Source organism: Mytilus galloprovincialis, chromosome 10, assembly GCF_965363235.1.
Source record: "Mytilus galloprovincialis chromosome 10, xbMytGall1.hap1.1, whole genome shotgun sequence".
NCBI classification, from domain to species: domain Eukaryota; kingdom Metazoa; phylum Mollusca; class Bivalvia; order Mytilida; family Mytilidae; genus Mytilus; species Mytilus galloprovincialis.
In genome coordinates, this window is record NC_134847.1 from 71,260,165 (window position 1) to 71,287,080 (window position 26,916).

At 35.3% G+C, this 26,916-nt stretch overlaps 48 non-coding genes across 48 annotated transcripts; 17 read left to right on the top strand and 31 right to left on the bottom strand.

The window, feature by feature from the left end:
• Nucleotides 1–241: 241 nt before the first annotated feature.
• On the top strand, nucleotides 242–313 carry Trnam-cau (transfer RNA methionine (anticodon CAU)). The gene has a single exon. It is a non-coding gene; the product is annotated as a tRNA-Met (tRNA).
• Nucleotides 314–821: 508 nt separating this feature from the next.
• Trnak-uuu (transfer RNA lysine (anticodon UUU)) lies at nucleotides 822–894 on the bottom strand. Its single transcript has one exon. It is a non-coding gene; the product is annotated as a tRNA-Lys (tRNA).
• A 366-nt stretch (nucleotides 895–1,260) lies between these two features.
• Trnak-uuu (transfer RNA lysine (anticodon UUU)) lies at nucleotides 1,261–1,333 on the bottom strand. Its single transcript has one exon. It is a non-coding gene; the product is annotated as a tRNA-Lys (tRNA).
• A 439-nt stretch (nucleotides 1,334–1,772) lies between these two features.
• On the top strand, nucleotides 1,773–1,844 carry Trnam-cau (transfer RNA methionine (anticodon CAU)). Its single transcript has one exon. It is a non-coding gene; the product is annotated as a tRNA-Met (tRNA).
• Nucleotides 1,845–3,010: 1,166 nt separating this feature from the next.
• Trnak-uuu (transfer RNA lysine (anticodon UUU)) lies at nucleotides 3,011–3,083 on the bottom strand. The gene has a single exon. It is a non-coding gene; the product is annotated as a tRNA-Lys (tRNA).
• Nucleotides 3,084–3,522: 439 nt separating this feature from the next.
• Nucleotides 3,523–3,594, top strand: Trnam-cau (transfer RNA methionine (anticodon CAU)). The gene has a single exon. It is a non-coding gene; the product is annotated as a tRNA-Met (tRNA).
• A 1,166-nt stretch (nucleotides 3,595–4,760) lies between these two features.
• On the bottom strand, nucleotides 4,761–4,833 carry Trnak-uuu (transfer RNA lysine (anticodon UUU)). Its single transcript has one exon. It is a non-coding gene; the product is annotated as a tRNA-Lys (tRNA).
• Nucleotides 4,834–5,272: 439 nt separating this feature from the next.
• On the top strand, nucleotides 5,273–5,344 carry Trnam-cau (transfer RNA methionine (anticodon CAU)). Its single transcript has one exon. It is a non-coding gene; the product is annotated as a tRNA-Met (tRNA).
• Nucleotides 5,345–5,852: 508 nt separating this feature from the next.
• Trnak-uuu (transfer RNA lysine (anticodon UUU)) lies at nucleotides 5,853–5,925 on the bottom strand. The gene has a single exon. It is a non-coding gene; the product is annotated as a tRNA-Lys (tRNA).
• Nucleotides 5,926–6,291: 366 nt separating this feature from the next.
• On the bottom strand, nucleotides 6,292–6,364 carry Trnak-uuu (transfer RNA lysine (anticodon UUU)). The gene has a single exon. It is a non-coding gene; the product is annotated as a tRNA-Lys (tRNA).
• Nucleotides 6,365–6,803: 439 nt separating this feature from the next.
• Nucleotides 6,804–6,875, top strand: Trnam-cau (transfer RNA methionine (anticodon CAU)). Its single transcript has one exon. It is a non-coding gene; the product is annotated as a tRNA-Met (tRNA).
• Nucleotides 6,876–8,041: 1,166 nt separating this feature from the next.
• Nucleotides 8,042–8,114, bottom strand: Trnak-uuu (transfer RNA lysine (anticodon UUU)). The gene has a single exon. It is a non-coding gene; the product is annotated as a tRNA-Lys (tRNA).
• Nucleotides 8,115–8,553: 439 nt separating this feature from the next.
• Nucleotides 8,554–8,625, top strand: Trnam-cau (transfer RNA methionine (anticodon CAU)). The gene has a single exon. It is a non-coding gene; the product is annotated as a tRNA-Met (tRNA).
• Nucleotides 8,626–9,133: 508 nt separating this feature from the next.
• Nucleotides 9,134–9,206, bottom strand: Trnak-uuu (transfer RNA lysine (anticodon UUU)). Its single transcript has one exon. It is a non-coding gene; the product is annotated as a tRNA-Lys (tRNA).
• Nucleotides 9,207–9,572: 366 nt separating this feature from the next.
• Nucleotides 9,573–9,645, bottom strand: Trnak-uuu (transfer RNA lysine (anticodon UUU)). The gene has a single exon. It is a non-coding gene; the product is annotated as a tRNA-Lys (tRNA).
• A 439-nt stretch (nucleotides 9,646–10,084) lies between these two features.
• Nucleotides 10,085–10,156, top strand: Trnam-cau (transfer RNA methionine (anticodon CAU)). The gene has a single exon. It is a non-coding gene; the product is annotated as a tRNA-Met (tRNA).
• A 508-nt stretch (nucleotides 10,157–10,664) lies between these two features.
• Nucleotides 10,665–10,737, bottom strand: Trnak-uuu (transfer RNA lysine (anticodon UUU)). Its single transcript has one exon. It is a non-coding gene; the product is annotated as a tRNA-Lys (tRNA).
• Nucleotides 10,738–11,103: 366 nt separating this feature from the next.
• Nucleotides 11,104–11,176, bottom strand: Trnak-uuu (transfer RNA lysine (anticodon UUU)). Its single transcript has one exon. It is a non-coding gene; the product is annotated as a tRNA-Lys (tRNA).
• A 439-nt stretch (nucleotides 11,177–11,615) lies between these two features.
• Nucleotides 11,616–11,687, top strand: Trnam-cau (transfer RNA methionine (anticodon CAU)). The gene has a single exon. It is a non-coding gene; the product is annotated as a tRNA-Met (tRNA).
• A 508-nt stretch (nucleotides 11,688–12,195) lies between these two features.
• Nucleotides 12,196–12,268, bottom strand: Trnak-uuu (transfer RNA lysine (anticodon UUU)). Its single transcript has one exon. It is a non-coding gene; the product is annotated as a tRNA-Lys (tRNA).
• Nucleotides 12,269–12,634: 366 nt separating this feature from the next.
• On the bottom strand, nucleotides 12,635–12,707 carry Trnak-uuu (transfer RNA lysine (anticodon UUU)). Its single transcript has one exon. It is a non-coding gene; the product is annotated as a tRNA-Lys (tRNA).
• Nucleotides 12,708–13,146: 439 nt separating this feature from the next.
• Nucleotides 13,147–13,218, top strand: Trnam-cau (transfer RNA methionine (anticodon CAU)). The gene has a single exon. It is a non-coding gene; the product is annotated as a tRNA-Met (tRNA).
• Nucleotides 13,219–13,726: 508 nt separating this feature from the next.
• Nucleotides 13,727–13,799, bottom strand: Trnak-uuu (transfer RNA lysine (anticodon UUU)). Its single transcript has one exon. It is a non-coding gene; the product is annotated as a tRNA-Lys (tRNA).
• Nucleotides 13,800–14,165: 366 nt separating this feature from the next.
• Trnak-uuu (transfer RNA lysine (anticodon UUU)) lies at nucleotides 14,166–14,238 on the bottom strand. The gene has a single exon. It is a non-coding gene; the product is annotated as a tRNA-Lys (tRNA).
• Nucleotides 14,239–14,677: 439 nt separating this feature from the next.
• On the top strand, nucleotides 14,678–14,749 carry Trnam-cau (transfer RNA methionine (anticodon CAU)). The gene has a single exon. It is a non-coding gene; the product is annotated as a tRNA-Met (tRNA).
• A 508-nt stretch (nucleotides 14,750–15,257) lies between these two features.
• Nucleotides 15,258–15,330, bottom strand: Trnak-uuu (transfer RNA lysine (anticodon UUU)). Its single transcript has one exon. It is a non-coding gene; the product is annotated as a tRNA-Lys (tRNA).
• Nucleotides 15,331–15,696: 366 nt separating this feature from the next.
• Nucleotides 15,697–15,769, bottom strand: Trnak-uuu (transfer RNA lysine (anticodon UUU)). The gene has a single exon. It is a non-coding gene; the product is annotated as a tRNA-Lys (tRNA).
• A 439-nt stretch (nucleotides 15,770–16,208) lies between these two features.
• Trnam-cau (transfer RNA methionine (anticodon CAU)) lies at nucleotides 16,209–16,280 on the top strand. The gene has a single exon. It is a non-coding gene; the product is annotated as a tRNA-Met (tRNA).
• A 508-nt stretch (nucleotides 16,281–16,788) lies between these two features.
• Trnak-uuu (transfer RNA lysine (anticodon UUU)) lies at nucleotides 16,789–16,861 on the bottom strand. The gene has a single exon. It is a non-coding gene; the product is annotated as a tRNA-Lys (tRNA).
• A 366-nt stretch (nucleotides 16,862–17,227) lies between these two features.
• On the bottom strand, nucleotides 17,228–17,300 carry Trnak-uuu (transfer RNA lysine (anticodon UUU)). The gene has a single exon. It is a non-coding gene; the product is annotated as a tRNA-Lys (tRNA).
• Nucleotides 17,301–17,739: 439 nt separating this feature from the next.
• Trnam-cau (transfer RNA methionine (anticodon CAU)) lies at nucleotides 17,740–17,811 on the top strand. The gene has a single exon. It is a non-coding gene; the product is annotated as a tRNA-Met (tRNA).
• A 508-nt stretch (nucleotides 17,812–18,319) lies between these two features.
• Trnak-uuu (transfer RNA lysine (anticodon UUU)) lies at nucleotides 18,320–18,392 on the bottom strand. The gene has a single exon. It is a non-coding gene; the product is annotated as a tRNA-Lys (tRNA).
• Nucleotides 18,393–18,758: 366 nt separating this feature from the next.
• Nucleotides 18,759–18,831, bottom strand: Trnak-uuu (transfer RNA lysine (anticodon UUU)). Its single transcript has one exon. It is a non-coding gene; the product is annotated as a tRNA-Lys (tRNA).
• Nucleotides 18,832–19,270: 439 nt separating this feature from the next.
• Trnam-cau (transfer RNA methionine (anticodon CAU)) lies at nucleotides 19,271–19,342 on the top strand. The gene has a single exon. It is a non-coding gene; the product is annotated as a tRNA-Met (tRNA).
• A 508-nt stretch (nucleotides 19,343–19,850) lies between these two features.
• Trnak-uuu (transfer RNA lysine (anticodon UUU)) lies at nucleotides 19,851–19,923 on the bottom strand. Its single transcript has one exon. It is a non-coding gene; the product is annotated as a tRNA-Lys (tRNA).
• Nucleotides 19,924–20,289: 366 nt separating this feature from the next.
• On the bottom strand, nucleotides 20,290–20,362 carry Trnak-uuu (transfer RNA lysine (anticodon UUU)). Its single transcript has one exon. It is a non-coding gene; the product is annotated as a tRNA-Lys (tRNA).
• Nucleotides 20,363–20,801: 439 nt separating this feature from the next.
• On the top strand, nucleotides 20,802–20,873 carry Trnam-cau (transfer RNA methionine (anticodon CAU)). The gene has a single exon. It is a non-coding gene; the product is annotated as a tRNA-Met (tRNA).
• Nucleotides 20,874–21,381: 508 nt separating this feature from the next.
• On the bottom strand, nucleotides 21,382–21,454 carry Trnak-uuu (transfer RNA lysine (anticodon UUU)). Its single transcript has one exon. It is a non-coding gene; the product is annotated as a tRNA-Lys (tRNA).
• A 366-nt stretch (nucleotides 21,455–21,820) lies between these two features.
• On the bottom strand, nucleotides 21,821–21,893 carry Trnak-uuu (transfer RNA lysine (anticodon UUU)). Its single transcript has one exon. It is a non-coding gene; the product is annotated as a tRNA-Lys (tRNA).
• Nucleotides 21,894–22,332: 439 nt separating this feature from the next.
• Trnam-cau (transfer RNA methionine (anticodon CAU)) lies at nucleotides 22,333–22,404 on the top strand. The gene has a single exon. It is a non-coding gene; the product is annotated as a tRNA-Met (tRNA).
• A 508-nt stretch (nucleotides 22,405–22,912) lies between these two features.
• Nucleotides 22,913–22,985, bottom strand: Trnak-uuu (transfer RNA lysine (anticodon UUU)). Its single transcript has one exon. It is a non-coding gene; the product is annotated as a tRNA-Lys (tRNA).
• Nucleotides 22,986–23,351: 366 nt separating this feature from the next.
• On the bottom strand, nucleotides 23,352–23,424 carry Trnak-uuu (transfer RNA lysine (anticodon UUU)). The gene has a single exon. It is a non-coding gene; the product is annotated as a tRNA-Lys (tRNA).
• A 439-nt stretch (nucleotides 23,425–23,863) lies between these two features.
• On the top strand, nucleotides 23,864–23,935 carry Trnam-cau (transfer RNA methionine (anticodon CAU)). The gene has a single exon. It is a non-coding gene; the product is annotated as a tRNA-Met (tRNA).
• A 508-nt stretch (nucleotides 23,936–24,443) lies between these two features.
• Nucleotides 24,444–24,516, bottom strand: Trnak-uuu (transfer RNA lysine (anticodon UUU)). The gene has a single exon. It is a non-coding gene; the product is annotated as a tRNA-Lys (tRNA).
• Nucleotides 24,517–24,882: 366 nt separating this feature from the next.
• On the bottom strand, nucleotides 24,883–24,955 carry Trnak-uuu (transfer RNA lysine (anticodon UUU)). Its single transcript has one exon. It is a non-coding gene; the product is annotated as a tRNA-Lys (tRNA).
• A 439-nt stretch (nucleotides 24,956–25,394) lies between these two features.
• On the top strand, nucleotides 25,395–25,466 carry Trnam-cau (transfer RNA methionine (anticodon CAU)). Its single transcript has one exon. It is a non-coding gene; the product is annotated as a tRNA-Met (tRNA).
• A 508-nt stretch (nucleotides 25,467–25,974) lies between these two features.
• On the bottom strand, nucleotides 25,975–26,047 carry Trnak-uuu (transfer RNA lysine (anticodon UUU)). Its single transcript has one exon. It is a non-coding gene; the product is annotated as a tRNA-Lys (tRNA).
• A 366-nt stretch (nucleotides 26,048–26,413) lies between these two features.
• Trnak-uuu (transfer RNA lysine (anticodon UUU)) lies at nucleotides 26,414–26,486 on the bottom strand. The gene has a single exon. It is a non-coding gene; the product is annotated as a tRNA-Lys (tRNA).
• Between the last annotated feature and the right edge of the window lie 430 nt (nucleotides 26,487–26,916).

The following is a 26,916-nucleotide window of genomic DNA, read 5'->3' on the forward strand; positions in this document are numbered from 1 at the left end:
GTACACAAGGAAATCCCTTAATTGCTATTATTATTCTGGGAAACGTACGTAAGTTTGCCTAGCCGGAAACAAAGAACACTAAATCAAACTTCTCTTGGTTAAAATTTGCAGATCAAGTACTTAACATTCGTGAAAAAAAAAGTCTTGAAGATTTTGGTTTTTAGCGGGGATATCGTTTTCTGATGCAATGCTTGTGATTGGTTGCACTCTATATAGTTAAAAGTCATAACTGTATCTCATGAGCAGAGTGGCGCAGTGGAAGCGTGCTGGGCCCATAACCCAGAGGTCCGTGGATCGAAACCACGCTCTGCTAATAATTTTTTCTCATTGACGAAAATCTTTTTTGAGGTGACTGTCAGAAAATGATGACAAACGATAATAAAGTCAAAATAAAGTTGATTGAAAAACTCTATCCAGAAAAATCAACTAATTCAGTATGAAAAATTTCATACGTATGTCATTAAAGTTGGTGAAATCCCTCAACATGCTCAATGTGTAAACGTTTGAATCCTCAAAATACTCATTTATGCAACTATAAGATATATGTGCTACTCATTAATCAACAAAAGTTTAAACAAACCAGATAACGAATCATGCATACCTATTCGAACGTTCGAAAATCAATCCTCATATTGATGATATATCAGTCCACATATTATATTAACATGATTAACCAAAATTTCGTCACGGAAAGAGGCGGCGGAGATCATGCTGTCGTTTTCTTTGACGTTTTTCATGTTTTGCAAATAAAACTTGTTTTCGAATCTATCCATAACAAGAACACAGAGTACTAAAACAATAAAGTTTGCAAAAAATACAGCCGCCCACGTAGGGACTCGAACCCTAGACCCTCAGATTAAAAGTCTGATGCTCTACCGACTGAGCTACGCAGGCTACATAGAGAACTCTCTCAAATTTTGCACATTTATAATTAACAGTTTCTCTCAAAACTTTTTGTTATACCACATAATAGTTGTTATAAAAGACCAGATTTATTTTACAAGTCTACCTAAGACGATTCTATTGTTTTATTTGACCCGTTTGCATCGAAATTAAAAGAAAATCAAAACTTATGATCGATGCTTTTCTATATAAATACCATGCAGCTGTGTCCATCGTCAGCTGCTACTAAAATTGCAATCAGACGACATTTTAGAGTCGTTCAAACTTAGGTATAGGAACCACACATATAACATGTATAAACAAATGATGTCTAGAGCAGAAATGATCAATCCACCTCAAAGGAGCAAAAATTACAATCGCCCACGTAGGGACTCGAACCCTAGACCCTCAGATTAAAAGTCTGATGCTCTACCGACTGAGCTACGCAGGCTGACGATATTGACTGGAAAACAATATAGTTTATACCTTTCATTTAGCATATAAATAATGTACGGTACAACTTCGTTAACAGAGTCAATCCAAATTTATATAGAAATTTTAAGACAGAGCAACTTAATTAGAACTGTTCTGCTCTCCACTTGCTTTATGCTATAGACTTCTTATCACTTATACTAAGTTTTCACTATATGTACACAAGGAAATCCCTTAATTGCTATTATTATTCTGGGAAACGTACGTAAGTTTGCCTAGCCGGAAACAAAGAACACTAAATCAAACTTCTCTTGGTTAAAATTTGCAGATCAAGTACTTAACATTCGTGAAAAAAAAAGTCTTGAAGATTTTGGTTTTTAGCGGGGATATCGTTTTCTGATGCAATGCTTGTGATTGGTTGCACTCTATATAGTTAAAAGTCATAACTGTATCTCATGAGCAGAGTGGCGCAGTGGAAGCGTGCTGGGCCCATAACCCAGAGGTCCGTGGATCGAAACCACGCTCTGCTAATAATTTTTTCTCATTGACGAAAATCTTTTTTGAGGTGACTGTCAGAAAATGATGACAAACGATAATAAAGTCAAAATAAAGTTGATTGAAAAACTCTATCCAGAAAAATCAACTAATTCAGTATGAAAAATTTCATACGTATGTCATTAAAGTTGGTGAAATCCCTCAACATGCTCAATGTGTAAACGTTTGAATCCTCAAAATACTCATTTATGCAACTATAAGATATATGTGCTACTCATTAATCAACAAAAGTTTAAACAAACCAGATAACGAATCATGCATACCTATTCGAACGTTCGAAAATCAATCCTCATATTGATGATATATCAGTCCACATATTATATTAACATGATTAACCAAAATTTCGTCACGGAAAGAGGCGGCGGAGATCATGCTGTCGTTTTCTTTGACGTTTTTCATGTTTTGCAAATAAAACTTGTTTTCGAATCTATCCATAACAAGAACACAGAGTACTAAAACAATAAAGTTTGCAAAAAATACAGCCGCCCACGTAGGGACTCGAACCCTAGACCCTCAGACGGGTGCCGCATGTGGAGCAGGATCTGCTTACCCTTCCGGAGCACCTGAGATCACCCCTAGTTTTTGGTGGGGTTCGTGTTGTTTATTCTTTAGTTTTCTATGTTGTGTCATGTGTACTATTGTTTTTCTGTTTGTCTTTTTCATTTTTAGCCATGGCGTTGTCAGTTTGTTTTAGATTTATGAGTTTGACTGTCCCTTTGGTATCTTTCGTCCCTCTTTTAAAAGTCTGATGCTCTACCGACTGAGCTACGCAGGCTACATAGAGAACTCTCTCAAATTTTGCACATTTATAATTAACAGTTTCTCTCAAAACTTTTTGTTATACCACATAATAGTTGTTATAAAAGACCAGATTTATTTTACAAGTCTACCTAAGACGATTCTATTGTTTTATTTGACCCGTTTGCATCGAAATTAAAAGAAAATCAAAACTTATGATCGATGCTTTTCTATATAAATACCATGCAGCTGTGTCCATCGTCAGCTGCTACTAAAATTGCAATCAGACGACATTTTAGAGTCGTTCAAACTTAGGTATAGGAACCACACATATAACATGTATAAACAAATGATGTCTAGAGCAGAAATGATCAATCCACCTCAAAGGAGCAAAAATTACAATCGCCCACGTAGGGACTCGAACCCTAGACCCTCAGATTAAAAGTCTGATGCTCTACCGACTGAGCTACGCAGGCTGACGATATTGACTGGAAAACAATATAGTTTATACCTTTCATTTAGCATATAAATAATGTACGGTACAACTTCGTTAACAGAGTCAATCCAAATTTATATAGAAATTTTAAGACAGAGCAACTTAATTAGAACTGTTCTGCTCTCCACTTGCTTTATGCTATAGACTTCTTATCACTTATACTAAGTTTTCACTATATGTACACAAGGAAATCCCTTAATTGCTATTATTATTCTGGGAAACGTACGTAAGTTTGCCTAGCCGGAAACAAAGAACACTAAATCAAACTTCTCTTGGTTAAAATTTGCAGATCAAGTACTTAACATTCGTGAAAAAAAAAGTCTTGAAGATTTTGGTTTTTAGCGGGGATATCGTTTTCTGATGCAATGCTTGTGATTGGTTGCACTCTATATAGTTAAAAGTCATAACTGTATCTCATGAGCAGAGTGGCGCAGTGGAAGCGTGCTGGGCCCATAACCCAGAGGTCCGTGGATCGAAACCACGCTCTGCTAATAATTTTTTCTCATTGACGAAAATCTTTTTTGAGGTGACTGTCAGAAAATGATGACAAACGATAATAAAGTCAAAATAAAGTTGATTGAAAAACTCTATCCAGAAAAATCAACTAATTCAGTATGAAAAATTTCATACGTATGTCATTAAAGTTGGTGAAATCCCTCAACATGCTCAATGTGTAAACGTTTGAATCCTCAAAATACTCATTTATGCAACTATAAGATATATGTGCTACTCATTAATCAACAAAAGTTTAAACAAACCAGATAACGAATCATGCATACCTATTCGAACGTTCGAAAATCAATCCTCATATTGATGATATATCAGTCCACATATTATATTAACATGATTAACCAAAATTTCGTCACGGAAAGAGGCGGCGGAGATCATGCTGTCGTTTTCTTTGACGTTTTTCATGTTTTGCAAATAAAACTTGTTTTCGAATCTATCCATAACAAGAACACAGAGTACTAAAACAATAAAGTTTGCAAAAAATACAGCCGCCCACGTAGGGACTCGAACCCTAGACCCTCAGACGGGTGCCGCATGTGGAGCAGGATCTGCTTACCCTTCCGGAGCACCTGAGATCACCCCTAGTTTTTGGTGGGGTTCGTGTTGTTTATTCTTTAGTTTTCTATGTTGTGTCATGTGTACTATTGTTTTTCTGTTTGTCTTTTTCATTTTTAGCCATGGCGTTGTCAGTTTGTTTTAGATTTATGAGTTTGACTGTCCCTTTGGTATCTTTCGTCCCTCTTTTAAAAGTCTGATGCTCTACCGACTGAGCTACGCAGGCTACATAGAGAACTCTCTCAAATTTTGCACATTTATAATTAACAGTTTCTCTCAAAACTTTTTGTTATACCACATAATAGTTGTTATAAAAGACCAGATTTATTTTACAAGTCTACCTAAGACGATTCTATTGTTTTATTTGACCCGTTTGCATCGAAATTAAAAGAAAATCAAAACTTATGATCGATGCTTTTCTATATAAATACCATGCAGCTGTGTCCATCGTCAGCTGCTACTAAAATTGCAATCAGACGACATTTTAGAGTCGTTCAAACTTAGGTATAGGAACCACACATATAACATGTATAAACAAATGATGTCTAGAGCAGAAATGATCAATCCACCTCAAAGGAGCAAAAATTACAATCGCCCACGTAGGGACTCGAACCCTAGACCCTCAGATTAAAAGTCTGATGCTCTACCGACTGAGCTACGCAGGCTGACGATATTGACTGGAAAACAATATAGTTTATACCTTTCATTTAGCATATAAATAATGTACGGTACAACTTCGTTAACAGAGTCAATCCAAATTTATATAGAAATTTTAAGACAGAGCAACTTAATTAGAACTGTTCTGCTCTCCACTTGCTTTATGCTATAGACTTCTTATCACTTATACTAAGTTTTCACTATATGTACACAAGGAAATCCCTTAATTGCTATTATTATTCTGGGAAACGTACGTAAGTTTGCCTAGCCGGAAACAAAGAACACTAAATCAAACTTCTCTTGGTTAAAATTTGCAGATCAAGTACTTAACATTCGTGAAAAAAAAAGTCTTGAAGATTTTGGTTTTTAGCGGGGATATCGTTTTCTGATGCAATGCTTGTGATTGGTTGCACTCTATATAGTTAAAAGTCATAACTGTATCTCATGAGCAGAGTGGCGCAGTGGAAGCGTGCTGGGCCCATAACCCAGAGGTCCGTGGATCGAAACCACGCTCTGCTAATAATTTTTTCTCATTGACGAAAATCTTTTTTGAGGTGACTGTCAGAAAATGATGACAAACGATAATAAAGTCAAAATAAAGTTGATTGAAAAACTCTATCCAGAAAAATCAACTAATTCAGTATGAAAAATTTCATACGTATGTCATTAAAGTTGGTGAAATCCCTCAACATGCTCAATGTGTAAACGTTTGAATCCTCAAAATACTCATTTATGCAACTATAAGATATATGTGCTACTCATTAATCAACAAAAGTTTAAACAAACCAGATAACGAATCATGCATACCTATTCGAACGTTCGAAAATCAATCCTCATATTGATGATATATCAGTCCACATATTATATTAACATGATTAACCAAAATTTCGTCACGGAAAGAGGCGGCGGAGATCATGCTGTCGTTTTCTTTGACGTTTTTCATGTTTTGCAAATAAAACTTGTTTTCGAATCTATCCATAACAAGAACACAGAGTACTAAAACAATAAAGTTTGCAAAAAATACAGCCGCCCACGTAGGGACTCGAACCCTAGACCCTCAGATTAAAAGTCTGATGCTCTACCGACTGAGCTACGCAGGCTACATAGAGAACTCTCTCAAATTTTGCACATTTATAATTAACAGTTTCTCTCAAAACTTTTTGTTATACCACATAATAGTTGTTATAAAAGACCAGATTTATTTTACAAGTCTACCTAAGACGATTCTATTGTTTTATTTGACCCGTTTGCATCGAAATTAAAAGAAAATCAAAACTTATGATCGATGCTTTTCTATATAAATACCATGCAGCTGTGTCCATCGTCAGCTGCTACTAAAATTGCAATCAGACGACATTTTAGAGTCGTTCAAACTTAGGTATAGGAACCACACATATAACATGTATAAACAAATGATGTCTAGAGCAGAAATGATCAATCCACCTCAAAGGAGCAAAAATTACAATCGCCCACGTAGGGACTCGAACCCTAGACCCTCAGATTAAAAGTCTGATGCTCTACCGACTGAGCTACGCAGGCTGACGATATTGACTGGAAAACAATATAGTTTATACCTTTCATTTAGCATATAAATAATGTACGGTACAACTTCGTTAACAGAGTCAATCCAAATTTATATAGAAATTTTAAGACAGAGCAACTTAATTAGAACTGTTCTGCTCTCCACTTGCTTTATGCTATAGACTTCTTATCACTTATACTAAGTTTTCACTATATGTACACAAGGAAATCCCTTAATTGCTATTATTATTCTGGGAAACGTACGTAAGTTTGCCTAGCCGGAAACAAAGAACACTAAATCAAACTTCTCTTGGTTAAAATTTGCAGATCAAGTACTTAACATTCGTGAAAAAAAAAGTCTTGAAGATTTTGGTTTTTAGCGGGGATATCGTTTTCTGATGCAATGCTTGTGATTGGTTGCACTCTATATAGTTAAAAGTCATAACTGTATCTCATGAGCAGAGTGGCGCAGTGGAAGCGTGCTGGGCCCATAACCCAGAGGTCCGTGGATCGAAACCACGCTCTGCTAATAATTTTTTCTCATTGACGAAAATCTTTTTTGAGGTGACTGTCAGAAAATGATGACAAACGATAATAAAGTCAAAATAAAGTTGATTGAAAAACTCTATCCAGAAAAATCAACTAATTCAGTATGAAAAATTTCATACGTATGTCATTAAAGTTGGTGAAATCCCTCAACATGCTCAATGTGTAAACGTTTGAATCCTCAAAATACTCATTTATGCAACTATAAGATATATGTGCTACTCATTAATCAACAAAAGTTTAAACAAACCAGATAACGAATCATGCATACCTATTCGAACGTTCGAAAATCAATCCTCATATTGATGATATATCAGTCCACATATTATATTAACATGATTAACCAAAATTTCGTCACGGAAAGAGGCGGCGGAGATCATGCTGTCGTTTTCTTTGACGTTTTTCATGTTTTGCAAATAAAACTTGTTTTCGAATCTATCCATAACAAGAACACAGAGTACTAAAACAATAAAGTTTGCAAAAAATACAGCCGCCCACGTAGGGACTCGAACCCTAGACCCTCAGACGGGTGCCGCATGTGGAGCAGGATCTGCTTACCCTTCCGGAGCACCTGAGATCACCCCTAGTTTTTGGTGGGGTTCGTGTTGTTTATTCTTTAGTTTTCTATGTTGTGTCATGTGTACTATTGTTTTTCTGTTTGTCTTTTTCATTTTTAGCCATGGCGTTGTCAGTTTGTTTTAGATTTATGAGTTTGACTGTCCCTTTGGTATCTTTCGTCCCTCTTTTAAAAGTCTGATGCTCTACCGACTGAGCTACGCAGGCTACATAGAGAACTCTCTCAAATTTTGCACATTTATAATTAACAGTTTCTCTCAAAACTTTTTGTTATACCACATAATAGTTGTTATAAAAGACCAGATTTATTTTACAAGTCTACCTAAGACGATTCTATTGTTTTATTTGACCCGTTTGCATCGAAATTAAAAGAAAATCAAAACTTATGATCGATGCTTTTCTATATAAATACCATGCAGCTGTGTCCATCGTCAGCTGCTACTAAAATTGCAATCAGACGACATTTTAGAGTCGTTCAAACTTAGGTATAGGAACCACACATATAACATGTATAAACAAATGATGTCTAGAGCAGAAATGATCAATCCACCTCAAAGGAGCAAAAATTACAATCGCCCACGTAGGGACTCGAACCCTAGACCCTCAGATTAAAAGTCTGATGCTCTACCGACTGAGCTACGCAGGCTGACGATATTGACTGGAAAACAATATAGTTTATACCTTTCATTTAGCATATAAATAATGTACGGTACAACTTCGTTAACAGAGTCAATCCAAATTTATATAGAAATTTTAAGACAGAGCAACTTAATTAGAACTGTTCTGCTCTCCACTTGCTTTATGCTATAGACTTCTTATCACTTATACTAAGTTTTCACTATATGTACACAAGGAAATCCCTTAATTGCTATTATTATTCTGGGAAACGTACGTAAGTTTGCCTAGCCGGAAACAAAGAACACTAAATCAAACTTCTCTTGGTTAAAATTTGCAGATCAAGTACTTAACATTCGTGAAAAAAAAAGTCTTGAAGATTTTGGTTTTTAGCGGGGATATCGTTTTCTGATGCAATGCTTGTGATTGGTTGCACTCTATATAGTTAAAAGTCATAACTGTATCTCATGAGCAGAGTGGCGCAGTGGAAGCGTGCTGGGCCCATAACCCAGAGGTCCGTGGATCGAAACCACGCTCTGCTAATAATTTTTTCTCATTGACGAAAATCTTTTTTGAGGTGACTGTCAGAAAATGATGACAAACGATAATAAAGTCAAAATAAAGTTGATTGAAAAACTCTATCCAGAAAAATCAACTAATTCAGTATGAAAAATTTCATACGTATGTCATTAAAGTTGGTGAAATCCCTCAACATGCTCAATGTGTAAACGTTTGAATCCTCAAAATACTCATTTATGCAACTATAAGATATATGTGCTACTCATTAATCAACAAAAGTTTAAACAAACCAGATAACGAATCATGCATACCTATTCGAACGTTCGAAAATCAATCCTCATATTGATGATATATCAGTCCACATATTATATTAACATGATTAACCAAAATTTCGTCACGGAAAGAGGCGGCGGAGATCATGCTGTCGTTTTCTTTGACGTTTTTCATGTTTTGCAAATAAAACTTGTTTTCGAATCTATCCATAACAAGAACACAGAGTACTAAAACAATAAAGTTTGCAAAAAATACAGCCGCCCACGTAGGGACTCGAACCCTAGACCCTCAGATTAAAAGTCTGATGCTCTACCGACTGAGCTACGCAGGCTACATAGAGAACTCTCTCAAATTTTGCACATTTATAATTAACAGTTTCTCTCAAAACTTTTTGTTATACCACATAATAGTTGTTATAAAAGACCAGATTTATTTTACAAGTCTACCTAAGACGATTCTATTGTTTTATTTGACCCGTTTGCATCGAAATTAAAAGAAAATCAAAACTTATGATCGATGCTTTTCTATATAAATACCATGCAGCTGTGTCCATCGTCAGCTGCTACTAAAATTGCAATCAGACGACATTTTAGAGTCGTTCAAACTTAGGTATAGGAACCACACATATAACATGTATAAACAAATGATGTCTAGAGCAGAAATGATCAATCCACCTCAAAGGAGCAAAAATTACAATCGCCCACGTAGGGACTCGAACCCTAGACCCTCAGATTAAAAGTCTGATGCTCTACCGACTGAGCTACGCAGGCTGACGATATTGACTGGAAAACAATATAGTTTATACCTTTCATTTAGCATATAAATAATGTACGGTACAACTTCGTTAACAGAGTCAATCCAAATTTATATAGAAATTTTAAGACAGAGCAACTTAATTAGAACTGTTCTGCTCTCCACTTGCTTTATGCTATAGACTTCTTATCACTTATACTAAGTTTTCACTATATGTACACAAGGAAATCCCTTAATTGCTATTATTATTCTGGGAAACGTACGTAAGTTTGCCTAGCCGGAAACAAAGAACACTAAATCAAACTTCTCTTGGTTAAAATTTGCAGATCAAGTACTTAACATTCGTGAAAAAAAAAGTCTTGAAGATTTTGGTTTTTAGCGGGGATATCGTTTTCTGATGCAATGCTTGTGATTGGTTGCACTCTATATAGTTAAAAGTCATAACTGTATCTCATGAGCAGAGTGGCGCAGTGGAAGCGTGCTGGGCCCATAACCCAGAGGTCCGTGGATCGAAACCACGCTCTGCTAATAATTTTTTCTCATTGACGAAAATCTTTTTTGAGGTGACTGTCAGAAAATGATGACAAACGATAATAAAGTCAAAATAAAGTTGATTGAAAAACTCTATCCAGAAAAATCAACTAATTCAGTATGAAAAATTTCATACGTATGTCATTAAAGTTGGTGAAATCCCTCAACATGCTCAATGTGTAAACGTTTGAATCCTCAAAATACTCATTTATGCAACTATAAGATATATGTGCTACTCATTAATCAACAAAAGTTTAAACAAACCAGATAACGAATCATGCATACCTATTCGAACGTTCGAAAATCAATCCTCATATTGATGATATATCAGTCCACATATTATATTAACATGATTAACCAAAATTTCGTCACGGAAAGAGGCGGCGGAGATCATGCTGTCGTTTTCTTTGACGTTTTTCATGTTTTGCAAATAAAACTTGTTTTCGAATCTATCCATAACAAGAACACAGAGTACTAAAACAATAAAGTTTGCAAAAAATACAGCCGCCCACGTAGGGACTCGAACCCTAGACCCTCAGATTAAAAGTCTGATGCTCTACCGACTGAGCTACGCAGGCTACATAGAGAACTCTCTCAAATTTTGCACATTTATAATTAACAGTTTCTCTCAAAACTTTTTGTTATACCACATAATAGTTGTTATAAAAGACCAGATTTATTTTACAAGTCTACCTAAGACGATTCTATTGTTTTATTTGACCCGTTTGCATCGAAATTAAAAGAAAATCAAAACTTATGATCGATGCTTTTCTATATAAATACCATGCAGCTGTGTCCATCGTCAGCTGCTACTAAAATTGCAATCAGACGACATTTTAGAGTCGTTCAAACTTAGGTATAGGAACCACACATATAACATGTATAAACAAATGATGTCTAGAGCAGAAATGATCAATCCACCTCAAAGGAGCAAAAATTACAATCGCCCACGTAGGGACTCGAACCCTAGACCCTCAGATTAAAAGTCTGATGCTCTACCGACTGAGCTACGCAGGCTGACGATATTGACTGGAAAACAATATAGTTTATACCTTTCATTTAGCATATAAATAATGTACGGTACAACTTCGTTAACAGAGTCAATCCAAATTTATATAGAAATTTTAAGACAGAGCAACTTAATTAGAACTGTTCTGCTCTCCACTTGCTTTATGCTATAGACTTCTTATCACTTATACTAAGTTTTCACTATATGTACACAAGGAAATCCCTTAATTGCTATTATTATTCTGGGAAACGTACGTAAGTTTGCCTAGCCGGAAACAAAGAACACTAAATCAAACTTCTCTTGGTTAAAATTTGCAGATCAAGTACTTAACATTCGTGAAAAAAAAAGTCTTGAAGATTTTGGTTTTTAGCGGGGATATCGTTTTCTGATGCAATGCTTGTGATTGGTTGCACTCTATATAGTTAAAAGTCATAACTGTATCTCATGAGCAGAGTGGCGCAGTGGAAGCGTGCTGGGCCCATAACCCAGAGGTCCGTGGATCGAAACCACGCTCTGCTAATAATTTTTTCTCATTGACGAAAATCTTTTTTGAGGTGACTGTCAGAAAATGATGACAAACGATAATAAAGTCAAAATAAAGTTGATTGAAAAACTCTATCCAGAAAAATCAACTAATTCAGTATGAAAAATTTCATACGTATGTCATTAAAGTTGGTGAAATCCCTCAACATGCTCAATGTGTAAACGTTTGAATCCTCAAAATACTCATTTATGCAACTATAAGATATATGTGCTACTCATTAATCAACAAAAGTTTAAACAAACCAGATAACGAATCATGCATACCTATTCGAACGTTCGAAAATCAATCCTCATATTGATGATATATCAGTCCACATATTATATTAACATGATTAACCAAAATTTCGTCACGGAAAGAGGCGGCGGAGATCATGCTGTCGTTTTCTTTGACGTTTTTCATGTTTTGCAAATAAAACTTGTTTTCGAATCTATCCATAACAAGAACACAGAGTACTAAAACAATAAAGTTTGCAAAAAATACAGCCGCCCACGTAGGGACTCGAACCCTAGACCCTCAGATTAAAAGTCTGATGCTCTACCGACTGAGCTACGCAGGCTACATAGAGAACTCTCTCAAATTTTGCACATTTATAATTAACAGTTTCTCTCAAAACTTTTTGTTATACCACATAATAGTTGTTATAAAAGACCAGATTTATTTTACAAGTCTACCTAAGACGATTCTATTGTTTTATTTGACCCGTTTGCATCGAAATTAAAAGAAAATCAAAACTTATGATCGATGCTTTTCTATATAAATACCATGCAGCTGTGTCCATCGTCAGCTGCTACTAAAATTGCAATCAGACGACATTTTAGAGTCGTTCAAACTTAGGTATAGGAACCACACATATAACATGTATAAACAAATGATGTCTAGAGCAGAAATGATCAATCCACCTCAAAGGAGCAAAAATTACAATCGCCCACGTAGGGACTCGAACCCTAGACCCTCAGATTAAAAGTCTGATGCTCTACCGACTGAGCTACGCAGGCTGACGATATTGACTGGAAAACAATATAGTTTATACCTTTCATTTAGCATATAAATAATGTACGGTACAACTTCGTTAACAGAGTCAATCCAAATTTATATAGAAATTTTAAGACAGAGCAACTTAATTAGAACTGTTCTGCTCTCCACTTGCTTTATGCTATAGACTTCTTATCACTTATACTAAGTTTTCACTATATGTACACAAGGAAATCCCTTAATTGCTATTATTATTCTGGGAAACGTACGTAAGTTTGCCTAGCCGGAAACAAAGAACACTAAATCAAACTTCTCTTGGTTAAAATTTGCAGATCAAGTACTTAACATTCGTGAAAAAAAAAGTCTTGAAGATTTTGGTTTTTAGCGGGGATATCGTTTTCTGATGCAATGCTTGTGATTGGTTGCACTCTATATAGTTAAAAGTCATAACTGTATCTCATGAGCAGAGTGGCGCAGTGGAAGCGTGCTGGGCCCATAACCCAGAGGTCCGTGGATCGAAACCACGCTCTGCTAATAATTTTTTCTCATTGACGAAAATCTTTTTTGAGGTGACTGTCAGAAAATGATGACAAACGATAATAAAGTCAAAATAAAGTTGATTGAAAAACTCTATCCAGAAAAATCAACTAATTCAGTATGAAAAATTTCATACGTATGTCATTAAAGTTGGTGAAATCCCTCAACATGCTCAATGTGTAAACGTTTGAATCCTCAAAATACTCATTTATGCAACTATAAGATATATGTGCTACTCATTAATCAACAAAAGTTTAAACAAACCAGATAACGAATCATGCATACCTATTCGAACGTTCGAAAATCAATCCTCATATTGATGATATATCAGTCCACATATTATATTAACATGATTAACCAAAATTTCGTCACGGAAAGAGGCGGCGGAGATCATGCTGTCGTTTTCTTTGACGTTTTTCATGTTTTGCAAATAAAACTTGTTTTCGAATCTATCCATAACAAGAACACAGAGTACTAAAACAATAAAGTTTGCAAAAAATACAGCCGCCCACGTAGGGACTCGAACCCTAGACCCTCAGATTAAAAGTCTGATGCTCTACCGACTGAGCTACGCAGGCTACATAGAGAACTCTCTCAAATTTTGCACATTTATAATTAACAGTTTCTCTCAAAACTTTTTGTTATACCACATAATAGTTGTTATAAAAGACCAGATTTATTTTACAAGTCTACCTAAGACGATTCTATTGTTTTATTTGACCCGTTTGCATCGAAATTAAAAGAAAATCAAAACTTATGATCGATGCTTTTCTATATAAATACCATGCAGCTGTGTCCATCGTCAGCTGCTACTAAAATTGCAATCAGACGACATTTTAGAGTCGTTCAAACTTAGGTATAGGAACCACACATATAACATGTATAAACAAATGATGTCTAGAGCAGAAATGATCAATCCACCTCAAAGGAGCAAAAATTACAATCGCCCACGTAGGGACTCGAACCCTAGACCCTCAGATTAAAAGTCTGATGCTCTACCGACTGAGCTACGCAGGCTGACGATATTGACTGGAAAACAATATAGTTTATACCTTTCATTTAGCATATAAATAATGTACGGTACAACTTCGTTAACAGAGTCAATCCAAATTTATATAGAAATTTTAAGACAGAGCAACTTAATTAGAACTGTTCTGCTCTCCACTTGCTTTATGCTATAGACTTCTTATCACTTATACTAAGTTTTCACTATATGTACACAAGGAAATCCCTTAATTGCTATTATTATTCTGGGAAACGTACGTAAGTTTGCCTAGCCGGAAACAAAGAACACTAAATCAAACTTCTCTTGGTTAAAATTTGCAGATCAAGTACTTAACATTCGTGAAAAAAAAAGTCTTGAAGATTTTGGTTTTTAGCGGGGATATCGTTTTCTGATGCAATGCTTGTGATTGGTTGCACTCTATATAGTTAAAAGTCATAACTGTATCTCATGAGCAGAGTGGCGCAGTGGAAGCGTGCTGGGCCCATAACCCAGAGGTCCGTGGATCGAAACCACGCTCTGCTAATAATTTTTTCTCATTGACGAAAATCTTTTTTGAGGTGACTGTCAGAAAATGATGACAAACGATAATAAAGTCAAAATAAAGTTGATTGAAAAACTCTATCCAGAAAAATCAACTAATTCAGTATGAAAAATTTCATACGTATGTCATTAAAGTTGGTGAAATCCCTCAACATGCTCAATGTGTAAACGTTTGAATCCTCAAAATACTCATTTATGCAACTATAAGATATATGTGCTACTCATTAATCAACAAAAGTTTAAACAAACCAGATAACGAATCATGCATACCTATTCGAACGTTCGAAAATCAATCCTCATATTGATGATATATCAGTCCACATATTATATTAACATGATTAACCAAAATTTCGTCACGGAAAGAGGCGGCGGAGATCATGCTGTCGTTTTCTTTGACGTTTTTCATGTTTTGCAAATAAAACTTGTTTTCGAATCTATCCATAACAAGAACACAGAGTACTAAAACAATAAAGTTTGCAAAAAATACAGCCGCCCACGTAGGGACTCGAACCCTAGACCCTCAGATTAAAAGTCTGATGCTCTACCGACTGAGCTACGCAGGCTACATAGAGAACTCTCTCAAATTTTGCACATTTATAATTAACAGTTTCTCTCAAAACTTTTTGTTATACCACATAATAGTTGTTATAAAAGACCAGATTTATTTTACAAGTCTACCTAAGACGATTCTATTGTTTTATTTGACCCGTTTGCATCGAAATTAAAAGAAAATCAAAACTTATGATCGATGCTTTTCTATATAAATACCATGCAGCTGTGTCCATCGTCAGCTGCTACTAAAATTGCAATCAGACGACATTTTAGAGTCGTTCAAACTTAGGTATAGGAACCACACATATAACATGTATAAACAAATGATGTCTAGAGCAGAAATGATCAATCCACCTCAAAGGAGCAAAAATTACAATCGCCCACGTAGGGACTCGAACCCTAGACCCTCAGATTAAAAGTCTGATGCTCTACCGACTGAGCTACGCAGGCTGACGATATTGACTGGAAAACAATATAGTTTATACCTTTCATTTAGCATATAAATAATGTACGGTACAACTTCGTTAACAGAGTCAATCCAAATTTATATAGAAATTTTAAGACAGAGCAACTTAATTAGAACTGTTCTGCTCTCCACTTGCTTTATGCTATAGACTTCTTATCACTTATACTAAGTTTTCACTATATGTACACAAGGAAATCCCTTAATTGCTATTATTATTCTGGGAAACGTACGTAAGTTTGCCTAGCCGGAAACAAAGAACACTAAATCAAACTTCTCTTGGTTAAAATTTGCAGATCAAGTACTTAACATTCGTGAAAAAAAAAGTCTTGAAGATTTTGGTTTTTAGCGGGGATATCGTTTTCTGATGCAATGCTTGTGATTGGTTGCACTCTATATAGTTAAAAGTCATAACTGTATCTCATGAGCAGAGTGGCGCAGTGGAAGCGTGCTGGGCCCATAACCCAGAGGTCCGTGGATCGAAACCACGCTCTGCTAATAATTTTTTCTCATTGACGAAAATCTTTTTTGAGGTGACTGTCAGAAAATGATGACAAACGATAATAAAGTCAAAATAAAGTTGATTGAAAAACTCTATCCAGAAAAATCAACTAATTCAGTATGAAAAATTTCATACGTATGTCATTAAAGTTGGTGAAATCCCTCAACATGCTCAATGTGTAAACGTTTGAATCCTCAAAATACTCATTTATGCAACTATAAGATATATGTGCTACTCATTAATCAACAAAAGTTTAAACAAACCAGATAACGAATCATGCATACCTATTCGAACGTTCGAAAATCAATCCTCATATTGATGATATATCAGTCCACATATTATATTAACATGATTAACCAAAATTTCGTCACGGAAAGAGGCGGCGGAGATCATGCTGTCGTTTTCTTTGACGTTTTTCATGTTTTGCAAATAAAACTTGTTTTCGAATCTATCCATAACAAGAACACAGAGTACTAAAACAATAAAGTTTGCAAAAAATACAGCCGCCCACGTAGGGACTCGAACCCTAGACCCTCAGATTAAAAGTCTGATGCTCTACCGACTGAGCTACGCAGGCTACATAGAGAACTCTCTCAAATTTTGCACATTTATAATTAACAGTTTCTCTCAAAACTTTTTGTTATACCACATAATAGTTGTTATAAAAGACCAGATTTATTTTACAAGTCTACCTAAGACGATTCTATTGTTTTATTTGACCCGTTTGCATCGAAATTAAAAGAAAATCAAAACTTATGATCGATGCTTTTCTATATAAATACCATGCAGCTGTGTCCATCGTCAGCTGCTACTAAAATTGCAATCAGACGACATTTTAGAGTCGTTCAAACTTAGGTATAGGAACCACACATATAACATGTATAAACAAATGATGTCTAGAGCAGAAATGATCAATCCACCTCAAAGGAGCAAAAATTACAATCGCCCACGTAGGGACTCGAACCCTAGACCCTCAGATTAAAAGTCTGATGCTCTACCGACTGAGCTACGCAGGCTGACGATATTGACTGGAAAACAATATAGTTTATACCTTTCATTTAGCATATAAATAATGTACGGTACAACTTCGTTAACAGAGTCAATCCAAATTTATATAGAAATTTTAAGACAGAGCAACTTAATTAGAACTGTTCTGCTCTCCACTTGCTTTATGCTATAGACTTCTTATCACTTATACTAAGTTTTCACTATATGTACACAAGGAAATCCCTTAATTGCTATTATTATTCTGGGAAACGTACGTAAGTTTGCCTAGCCGGAAACAAAGAACACTAAATCAAACTTCTCTTGGTTAAAATTTGCAGATCAAGTACTTAACATTCGTGAAAAAAAAAGTCTTGAAGATTTTGGTTTTTAGCGGGGATATCGTTTTCTGATGCAATGCTTGTGATTGGTTGCACTCTATATAGTTAAAAGTCATAACTGTATCTCATGAGCAGAGTGGCGCAGTGGAAGCGTGCTGGGCCCATAACCCAGAGGTCCGTGGATCGAAACCACGCTCTGCTAATAATTTTTTCTCATTGACGAAAATCTTTTTTGAGGTGACTGTCAGAAAATGATGACAAACGATAATAAAGTCAAAATAAAGTTGATTGAAAAACTCTATCCAGAAAAATCAACTAATTCAGTATGAAAAATTTCATACGTATGTCATTAAAGTTGGTGAAATCCCTCAACATGCTCAATGTGTAAACGTTTGAATCCTCAAAATACTCATTTATGCAACTATAAGATATATGTGCTACTCATTAATCAACAAAAGTTTAAACAAACCAGATAACGAATCATGCATACCTATTCGAACGTTCGAAAATCAATCCTCATATTGATGATATATCAGTCCACATATTATATTAACATGATTAACCAAAATTTCGTCACGGAAAGAGGCGGCGGAGATCATGCTGTCGTTTTCTTTGACGTTTTTCATGTTTTGCAAATAAAACTTGTTTTCGAATCTATCCATAACAAGAACACAGAGTACTAAAACAATAAAGTTTGCAAAAAATACAGCCGCCCACGTAGGGACTCGAACCCTAGACCCTCAGATTAAAAGTCTGATGCTCTACCGACTGAGCTACGCAGGCTACATAGAGAACTCTCTCAAATTTTGCACATTTATAATTAACAGTTTCTCTCAAAACTTTTTGTTATACCACATAATAGTTGTTATAAAAGACCAGATTTATTTTACAAGTCTACCTAAGACGATTCTATTGTTTTATTTGACCCGTTTGCATCGAAATTAAAAGAAAATCAAAACTTATGATCGATGCTTTTCTATATAAATACCATGCAGCTGTGTCCATCGTCAGCTGCTACTAAAATTGCAATCAGACGACATTTTAGAGTCGTTCAAACTTAGGTATAGGAACCACACATATAACATGTATAAACAAATGATGTCTAGAGCAGAAATGATCAATCCACCTCAAAGGAGCAAAAATTACAATCGCCCACGTAGGGACTCGAACCCTAGACCCTCAGATTAAAAGTCTGATGCTCTACCGACTGAGCTACGCAGGCTGACGATATTGACTGGAAAACAATATAGTTTATACCTTTCATTTAGCATATAAATAATGTACGGTACAACTTCGTTAACAGAGTCAATCCAAATTTATATAGAAATTTTAAGACAGAGCAACTTAATTAGAACTGTTCTGCTCTCCACTTGCTTTATGCTATAGACTTCTTATCACTTATACTAAGTTTTCACTATATGTACACAAGGAAATCCCTTAATTGCTATTATTATTCTGGGAAACGTACGTAAGTTTGCCTAGCCGGAAACAAAGAACACTAAATCAAACTTCTCTTGGTTAAAATTTGCAGATCAAGTACTTAACATTCGTGAAAAAAAAAGTCTTGAAGATTTTGGTTTTTAGCGGGGATATCGTTTTCTGATGCAATGCTTGTGATTGGTTGCACTCTATATAGTTAAAAGTCATAACTGTATCTCATGAGCAGAGTGGCGCAGTGGAAGCGTGCTGGGCCCATAACCCAGAGGTCCGTGGATCGAAACCACGCTCTGCTAATAATTTTTTCTCATTGACGAAAATCTTTTTTGAGGTGACTGTCAGAAAATGATGACAAACGATAATAAAGTCAAAATAAAGTTGATTGAAAAACTCTATCCAGAAAAATCAACTAATTCAGTATGAAAAATTTCATACGTATGTCATTAAAGTTGGTGAAATCCCTCAACATGCTCAATGTGTAAACGTTTGAATCCTCAAAATACTCATTTATGCAACTATAAGATATATGTGCTACTCATTAATCAACAAAAGTTTAAACAAACCAGATAACGAATCATGCATACCTATTCGAACGTTCGAAAATCAATCCTCATATTGATGATATATCAGTCCACATATTATATTAACATGATTAACCAAAATTTCGTCACGGAAAGAGGCGGCGGAGATCATGCTGTCGTTTTCTTTGACGTTTTTCATGTTTTGCAAATAAAACTTGTTTTCGAATCTATCCATAACAAGAACACAGAGTACTAAAACAATAAAGTTTGCAAAAAATACAGCCGCCCACGTAGGGACTCGAACCCTAGACCCTCAGATTAAAAGTCTGATGCTCTACCGACTGAGCTACGCAGGCTACATAGAGAACTCTCTCAAATTTTGCACATTTATAATTAACAGTTTCTCTCAAAACTTTTTGTTATACCACATAATAGTTGTTATAAAAGACCAGATTTATTTTACAAGTCTACCTAAGACGATTCTATTGTTTTATTTGACCCGTTTGCATCGAAATTAAAAGAAAATCAAAACTTATGATCGATGCTTTTCTATATAAATACCATGCAGCTGTGTCCATCGTCAGCTGCTACTAAAATTGCAATCAGACGACATTTTAGAGTCGTTCAAACTTAGGTATAGGAACCACACATATAACATGTATAAACAAATGATGTCTAGAGCAGAAATGATCAATCCACCTCAAAGGAGCAAAAATTACAATCGCCCACGTAGGGACTCGAACCCTAGACCCTCAGATTAAAAGTCTGATGCTCTACCGACTGAGCTACGCAGGCTGACGATATTGACTGGAAAACAATATAGTTTATACCTTTCATTTAGCATATAAATAATGTACGGTACAACTTCGTTAACAGAGTCAATCCAAATTTATATAGAAATTTTAAGACAGAGCAACTTAATTAGAACTGTTCTGCTCTCCACTTGCTTTATGCTATAGACTTCTTATCACTTATACTAAGTTTTCACTATATGTACACAAGGAAATCCCTTAATTGCTATTATTATTCTGGGAAACGTACGTAAGTTTGCCTAGCCGGAAACAAAGAACACTAAATCAAACTTCTCTTGGTTAAAATTTGCAGATCAAGTACTTAACATTCGTGAAAAAAAAAGTCTTGAAGATTTTGGTTTTTAGCGGGGATATCGTTTTCTGATGCAATGCTTGTGATTGGTTGCACTCTATATAGTTAAAAGTCATAACTGTATCTCATGAGCAGAGTGGCGCAGTGGAAGCGTGCTGGGCCCATAACCCAGAGGTCCGTGGATCGAAACCACGCTCTGCTAATAATTTTTTCTCATTGACGAAAATCTTTTTTGAGGTGACTGTCAGAAAATGATGACAAACGATAATAAAGTCAAAATAAAGTTGATTGAAAAACTCTATCCAGAAAAATCAACTAATTCAGTATGAAAAATTTCATACGTATGTCATTAAAGTTGGTGAAATCCCTCAACATGCTCAATGTGTAAACGTTTGAATCCTCAAAATACTCATTTATGCAACTATAAGATATATGTGCTACTCATTAATCAACAAAAGTTTAAACAAACCAGATAACGAATCATGCATACCTATTCGAACGTTCGAAAATCAATCCTCATATTGATGATATATCAGTCCACATATTATATTAACATGATTAACCAAAATTTCGTCACGGAAAGAGGCGGCGGAGATCATGCTGTCGTTTTCTTTGACGTTTTTCATGTTTTGCAAATAAAACTTGTTTTCGAATCTATCCATAACAAGAACACAGAGTACTAAAACAATAAAGTTTGCAAAAAATACAGCCGCCCACGTAGGGACTCGAACCCTAGACCCTCAGATTAAAAGTCTGATGCTCTACCGACTGAGCTACGCAGGCTACATAGAGAACTCTCTCAAATTTTGCACATTTATAATTAACAGTTTCTCTCAAAACTTTTTGTTATACCACATAATAGTTGTTATAAAAGACCAGATTTATTTTACAAGTCTACCTAAGACGATTCTATTGTTTTATTTGACCCGTTTGCATCGAAATTAAAAGAAAATCAAAACTTATGATCGATGCTTTTCTATATAAATACCATGCAGCTGTGTCCATCGTCAGCTGCTACTAAAATTGCAATCAGACGACATTTTAGAGTCGTTCAAACTTAGGTATAGGAACCACACATATAACATGTATAAACAAATGATGTCTAGAGCAGAAATGATCAATCCACCTCAAAGGAGCAAAAATTACAATCGCCCACGTAGGGACTCGAACCCTAGACCCTCAGATTAAAAGTCTGATGCTCTACCGACTGAGCTACGCAGGCTGACGATATTGACTGGAAAACAATATAGTTTATACCTTTCATTTAGCATATAAATAATGTACGGTACAACTTCGTTAACAGAGTCAATCCAAATTTATATAGAAATTTTAAGACAGAGCAACTTAATTAGAACTGTTCTGCTCTCCACTTGCTTTATGCTATAGACTTCTTATCACTTATACTAAGTTTTCACTATATGTACACAAGGAAATCCCTTAATTGCTATTATTATTCTGGGAAACGTACGTAAGTTTGCCTAGCCGGAAACAAAGAACACTAAATCAAACTTCTCTTGGTTAAAATTTGCAGATCAAGTACTTAACATTCGTGAAAAAAAAAGTCTTGAAGATTTTGGTTTTTAGCGGGGATATCGTTTTCTGATGCAATGCTTGTGATTGGTTGCACTCTATATAGTTAAAAGTCATAACTGTATCTCATGAGCAGAGTGGCGCAGTGGAAGCGTGCTGGGCCCATAACCCAGAGGTCCGTGGATCGAAACCACGCTCTGCTAATAATTTTTTCTCATTGACGAAAATCTTTTTTGAGGTGACTGTCAGAAAATGATGACAAACGATAATAAAGTCAAAATAAAGTTGATTGAAAAACTCTATCCAGAAAAATCAACTAATTCAGTATGAAAAATTTCATACGTATGTCATTAAAGTTGGTGAAATCCCTCAACATGCTCAATGTGTAAACGTTTGAATCCTCAAAATACTCATTTATGCAACTATAAGATATATGTGCTACTCATTAATCAACAAAAGTTTAAACAAACCAGATAACGAATCATGCATACCTATTCGAACGTTCGAAAATCAATCCTCATATTGATGATATATCAGTCCACATATTATATTAACATGATTAACCAAAATTTCGTCACGGAAAGAGGCGGCGGAGATCATGCTGTCGTTTTCTTTGACGTTTTTCATGTTTTGCAAATAAAACTTGTTTTCGAATCTATCCATAACAAGAACACAGAGTACTAAAACAATAAAGTTTGCAAAAAATACAGCCGCCCACGTAGGGACTCGAACCCTAGACCCTCAGATTAAAAGTCTGATGCTCTACCGACTGAGCTACGCAGGCTACATAGAGAACTCTCTCAAATTTTGCACATTTATAATTAACAGTTTCTCTCAAAACTTTTTGTTATACCACATAATAGTTGTTATAAAAGACCAGATTTATTTTACAAGTCTACCTAAGACGATTCTATTGTTTTATTTGACCCGTTTGCATCGAAATTAAAAGAAAATCAAAACTTATGATCGATGCTTTTCTATATAAATACCATGCAGCTGTGTCCATCGTCAGCTGCTACTAAAATTGCAATCAGACGACATTTTAGAGTCGTTCAAACTTAGGTATAGGAACCACACATATAACATGTATAAACAAATGATGTCTAGAGCAGAAATGATCAATCCACCTCAAAGGAGCAAAAATTACAATCGCCCACGTAGGGACTCGAACCCTAGACCCTCAGATTAAAAGTCTGATGCTCTACCGACTGAGCTACGCAGGCTGACGATATTGACTGGAAAACAATATAGTTTATACCTTTCATTTAGCATATAAATAATGTACGGTACAACTTCGTTAACAGAGTCAATCCAAATTTATATAGAAATTTTAAGACAGAGCAACTTAATTAGAACTGTTCTGCTCTCCACTTGCTTTATGCTATAGACTTCTTATCACTTATACTAAGTTTTCACTATATGTACACAAGGAAATCCCTTAATTGCTATTATTATTCTGGGAAACGTACGTAAGTTTGCCTAGCCGGAAACAAAGAACACTAAATCAAACTTCTCTTGGTTAAAATTTGCAGATCAAGTACTTAACATTCGTGAAAAAAAAAGTCTTGAAGATTTTGGTTTTTAGCGGGGATATCGTTTTCTGATGCAATGCTTGTGATTGGTTGCACTCTATATAGTTAAAAGTCATAACTGTATCTCATGAGCAGAGTGGCGCAGTGGAAGCGTGCTGGGCCCATAACCCAGAGGTCCGTGGATCGAAACCACGCTCTGCTAATAATTTTTTCTCATTGACGAAAATCTTTTTTGAGGTGACTGTCAGAAAATGATGACAAACGATAATAAAGTCAAAATAAAGTTGATTGAAAAACTCTATCCAGAAAAATCAACTAATTCAGTATGAAAAATTTCATACGTATGTCATTAAAGTTGGTGAAATCCCTCAACATGCTCAATGTGTAAACGTTTGAATCCTCAAAATACTCATTTATGCAACTATAAGATATATGTGCTACTCATTAATCAACAAAAGTTTAAACAAACCAGATAACGAATCATGCATACCTATTCGAACGTTCGAAAATCAATCCTCATATTGATGATATATCAGTCCACATATTATATTAACATGATTAACCAAAATTTCGTCACGGAAAGAGGCGGCGGAGATCATGCTGTCGTTTTCTTTGACGTTTTTCATGTTTTGCAAATAAAACTTGTTTTCGAATCTATCCATAACAAGAACACAGAGTACTAAAACAATAAAGTTTGCAAAAAATACAGCCGCCCACGTAGGGACTCGAACCCTAGACCCTCAGATTAAAAGTCTGATGCTCTACCGACTGAGCTACGCAGGCTACATAGAGAACTCTCTCAAATTTTGCACATTTATAATTAACAGTTTCTCTCAAAACTTTTTGTTATACCACATAATAGTTGTTATAAAAGACCAGATTTATTTTACAAGTCTACCTAAGACGATTCTATTGTTTTATTTGACCCGTTTGCATCGAAATTAAAAGAAAATCAAAACTTATGATCGATGCTTTTCTATATAAATACCATGCAGCTGTGTCCATCGTCAGCTGCTACTAAAATTGCAATCAGACGACATTTTAGAGTCGTTCAAACTTAGGTATAGGAACCACACATATAACATGTATAAACAAATGATGTCTAGAGCAGAAATGATCAATCCACCTCAAAGGAGCAAAAATTACAATCGCCCACGTAGGGACTCGAACCCTAGACCCTCAGATTAAAAGTCTGATGCTCTACCGACTGAGCTACGCAGGCTGACGATATTGACTGGAAAACAATATAGTTTATACCTTTCATTTAGCATATAAATAATGTACGGTACAACTTCGTTAACAGAGTCAATCCAAATTTATATAGAAATTTTAAGACAGAGCAACTTAATTAGAACTGTTCTGCTCTCCACTTGCTTTATGCTATAGACTTCTTATCACTTATACTAAGTTTTCACTATATGTACACAAGGAAATCCCTTAATTGCTATTATTATTCTGGGAAACGTACGTAAGTTTGCCTAGCCGGAAACAAAGAACACTAAATCAAACTTCTCTTGGTTAAAATTTGCAGATCAAGTACTTAACATTCGTGAAAAAAAAAGTCTTGAAGATTTTGGTTTTTAGCGGGGATATCGTTTTCTGATGCAATGCTTGTGATTGGTTGCACTCTATATAGTTAAAAGTCATAACTGTATCTCATGAGCAGAGTGGCGCAGTGGAAGCGTGCTGGGCCCATAACCCAGAGGTCCGTGGATCGAAACCACGCTCTGCTAATAATTTTTTCTCATTGACGAAAATCTTTTTTGAGGTGACTGTCAGAAAATGATGACAAACGATAATAAAGTCAAAATAAAGTTGATTGAAAAACTCTATCCAGAAAAATCAACTAATTCAGTATGAAAAATTTCATACGTATGTCATTAAAGTTGGTGAAATCCCTCAACATGCTCAATGTGTAAACGTTTGAATCCTCAAAATACTCATTTATGCAACTATAAGATATATGTGCTACTCATTAATCAACAAAAGTTTAAACAAACCAGATAACGAATCATGCATACCTATTCGAACGTTCGAAAATCAATCCTCATATTGATGATATATCAGTCCACATATTATATTAACATGATTAACCAAAATTTCGTCACGGAAAGAGGCGGCGGAGATCATGCTGTCGTTTTCTTTGACGTTTTTCATGTTTTGCAAATAAAACTTGTTTTCGAATCTATCCATAACAAGAACACAGAGTACTAAAACAATAAAGTTTGCAAAAAATACAGCCGCCCACGTAGGGACTCGAACCCTAGACCCTCAGATTAAAAGTCTGATGCTCTACCGACTGAGCTACGCAGGCTACATAGAGAACTCTCTCAAATTTTGCACATTTATAATTAACAGTTTCTCTCAAAACTTTTTGTTATACCACATAATAGTTGTTATAAAAGACCAGATTTATTTTACAAGTCTACCTAAGACGATTCTATTGTTTTATTTGACCCGTTTGCATCGAAATTAAAAGAAAATCAAAACTTATGATCGATGCTTTTCTATATAAATACCATGCAGCTGTGTCCATCGTCAGCTGCTACTAAAATTGCAATCAGACGACATTTTAGAGTCGTTCAAACTTAGGTATAGGAACCACACATATAACATGTATAAACAAATGATGTCTAGAGCAGAAATGATCAATCCACCTCAAAGGAGCAAAAATTACAATCGCCCACGTAGGGACTCGAACCCTAGACCCTCAGATTAAAAGTCTGATGCTCTACCGACTGAGCTACGCAGGCTGACGATATTGACTGGAAAACAATATAGTTTATACCTTTCATTTAGCATATAAATAATGTACGGTACAACTTCGTTAACAGAGTCAATCCAAATTTATATAGAAATTTTAAGACAGAGCAACTTAATTAGAACTGTTCTGCTCTCCACTTGCTTTATGCTATAGACTTCTTATCACTTATACTAAGTTTTCACTATATGTACACAAGGAAATCCCTTAATTGCTATTATTATTCTGGGAAACGTACGTAAGTTTGCCTAGCCGGAAACAAAGAACACTAAATCAAACTTCTCTTGGTTAAAATTTGCAGATCAAGTACTTAACATTCGTGAAAAAAAAAGTCTTGAAGATTTTGGTTTTTAGCGGGGATATCGTTTTCTGATGCAATGCTTGTGATTGGTTGCACTCTATATAGTTAAAAGTCATAACTG